Genomic DNA, 3,008 nt, shown 5'->3' with positions numbered 1-3,008 from the left:
TCACCACAACATGAGGAACTGTATTAAAGGGTCGCAGCACTAGGAAGGTTGAAAACCACTGCTCTAGTTCTGTGATGCTTCCTCCCCACACTATCATGACCCCGGTTCTACTTCACAAATCCTGCTAGCTCAGAATATGTACATTGGGACAGATAAGTGCTTTCGACACGTGGAATCCAGGACAGATAAACCCCTCAGAAACAGTAACGGGGATATCATTACCACGAGGGTATGGGAAGGGGAGTGGAGGGTGAGGAGGGAAGAAAGCCCTCAATAAAACGATTTTTTTAAAAGAAGAAGTTCTACCAGAATGCTCTTTAGAAGAAAGGATGGAAAGACTTCATCTCACATACTCTGGACATGTCAGGAGAGACCAGTCCCTGAAGAAGGACATCATGCTTGGTGAAGCAGTGGGGCAGTGAGAAAGAGGGAGGCCCCCAACAAGATGGATTGAAACCCTGGCTGCCATGATGGGCTGAATATCAGAACTGTTGTGAGGATGGAGCAGGACTGAGCAGTGTTTTGTTCTGTTTGCTACGGGTTGCTATGACTGAGAATTGACTAGATAGCACCTAACACCAACAAAAGTTACTGTGGAGAAACTGTACTAAACACCACTTTTAAGTACGCCGCATATATTCATTTAATCCGCCCTCCCAATGACCCTCCAAAAAAACAAACTCACCGCTACTGTGTCAATTCTGACTCTCAACAACCTGATAGAGCAGAGTAGAACTGCCCTGTGGGTTTCCACGACTGTGAATCCTTATGGGAGTAGAAATTCTCACCTTTCTCTCACTTGGTGGTTGGTGGTTTCAAAATGCTGACTCTGTGGTTAACAGATCCCAAAGCACAATCCACTCTACTGCCTGAATATCATCATCAACATTGTCATTATTCTGATTTATCCAAATGCATAAAACCAAGACATCCTGGTCTCACGGAGCCTCTAGATATAACACCAGGGACTTATGGTTGGTCAGCTGTGGTGGAAGGGGGTGCCAGCCCCCCACCACTAATCATGGGTTTAATAAGCACAATTGTACGGTTGAGATATATAAATATTATATTAAAGTCATAGAGAGCATGAGAGATAGAAGAGAGAAATAACGGAGTCAGACACATTTCATGGTAGCATGCTCACCTCAGCCCCCGCTTGGTGGTCCATGTGGAGAGAGGGGGAAGGGAAGGAGGACAAGGGGAAAGGGAACAGGGGAGAGAGGACAGGAGAGGAGAGGGAGAACTGACCAGAAGCCTAGGTGGGAGCCCGTGAGAGAGCTCTTTATTGCTAACCCTGACCTACATATCTTGGGGGGCCGGGGGGGGGGGGCATGCAAGCCCACTAATTACAGGTAAAGATATATGTCACAGGAAAGGGTTGCACTATAGGTTATACAGCAATGAGAGGGGGACAATCTAGGGATATATATGCAATAGGAAGAGGAGGGATTGGGGATATACATGTGACAAGATGGGAGGATCCTAGATTCAGGATGGCAGCCTAACTTGATGTCGCTGAGCAGGTTTGACCTGTTCTCTGGATCTCCATAGAAACTATTATCAGTAGGGTGTAAACTCCACCTACAGGCACTAAATCAAAGACTGTAAGCCTTTAGGGAGAAGTAGCCCATTGTCTTTAACAGCAGGGAGTGGGCCCTACCAGTCCAGACAGTTGTTTGGCAACTCACTGCCTTCAGGGAGGTAACTTGACAACCATTAGCTGCAAGCAGTGTCCTAAGTCTAACATATTTGGGGGAGACAACTTGGGAGAAATCTTTCTGTTTCCCAGTCACCTCCCTTCCACTGGTGGTGATCCCATGGCCGACATAGACACCTCTCGAAAGCAAAGCATTGGTTCTCCATTTGCAGAAAGTTTCTGACATCTCTCTATGAGGAATAAATCGTATCTCCTCCGTTTAACTAAATGAAGAAACAGAGAAGCCAGTTGTTTAAAGAATGTGCCCAAGATCACTCAGTGAGCCAGAGACAGAGCCGGCATATGGGTCTGTCAGCATGGTTCCGGAGCTGGTCCATTTAACCACCATGCCGTGATTGAGTTCTGTGGAGTCAGTTCTGATGCGGAGCAAGGACCCCGCACGACAGAGCAGAACTAAGGTCTTGTAGGCTGTTATTGTCATGGGAGCAGATGAGAAGGTCCCTCCTCCACAGAACTTCTGGGTGGGTTCAAACCACTAGTCTTTTGGCTATTAGCTGAGCACCCAACCTTTGTGACACCAAGCATCCTTGTCAACCACCTTCCAATGTTCTGCTATATATTCTTACCAAGTGGTAATGAATCATGTGATCAAGGAACTACCCTTTAAGGGTCCTTTTGGCCATGTAGCCTTTACTTATAGCTTCAGGCCAACAATAGTCCCCAAATTCAGAGCCGTATCAATCAACAGCTGCGGGAGACACTGCAGTACTGTGGAAGGTGCCTGTACATCCTGCCCTGAACTCTCTAACTAACCTCACAGGTATGGACATGGCTAATGTCTTGTCCTCTCTGACTGGAGTCTGGCAGAGAATCAGTGGCAATACAGGGAGTACTGTACCTGCCTTTCTGCTGGAAGAGTCATGGCTTGGAGTCTACATTGAAAACAGAACCCCAATTGTGCAGCATCACGTGACTCCTTCAGGATCACATTCATCACACTCGTCCCTGCCAAGAAGTTACATTTTACCACCACCGCATGCTTAATCATCATCATCATATATATATATATTTACTGTCCTGGCCTTTTGTCAGCCAGCTCTCAGGGAATAGAATGCTTGGACTATCTTAAAGATTCCATATTATCTGATCCCAATCCTACCTTACAAATCGGGCTAGACCAGAGGATGTACACTGGTACAGATAGGACTGGAAATACAGGGAATCCAGGACAGATCACCCCTTCATGACCAGTGGTAAGAGTGGCGACACCAGGAGGGTGGAAGGAGGGTGGGGTAGAAAGGGGGAACCGATTACAGGGATCTACATAACCTCCTCCCTGGGGAATGGACAA

Source organism: Echinops telfairi, unplaced genomic scaffold (genome assembly GCF_000313985.2).
Source record: "Echinops telfairi isolate 266 unplaced genomic scaffold, ASM31398v2 ScPeMD7_11;HRSCAF=52, whole genome shotgun sequence".
Classification (NCBI taxonomy): Eukaryota; Metazoa; Chordata; class Mammalia; order Afrosoricida; family Tenrecidae; genus Echinops; species Echinops telfairi.
This window is presented reverse-complemented; position numbering follows the sequence as displayed.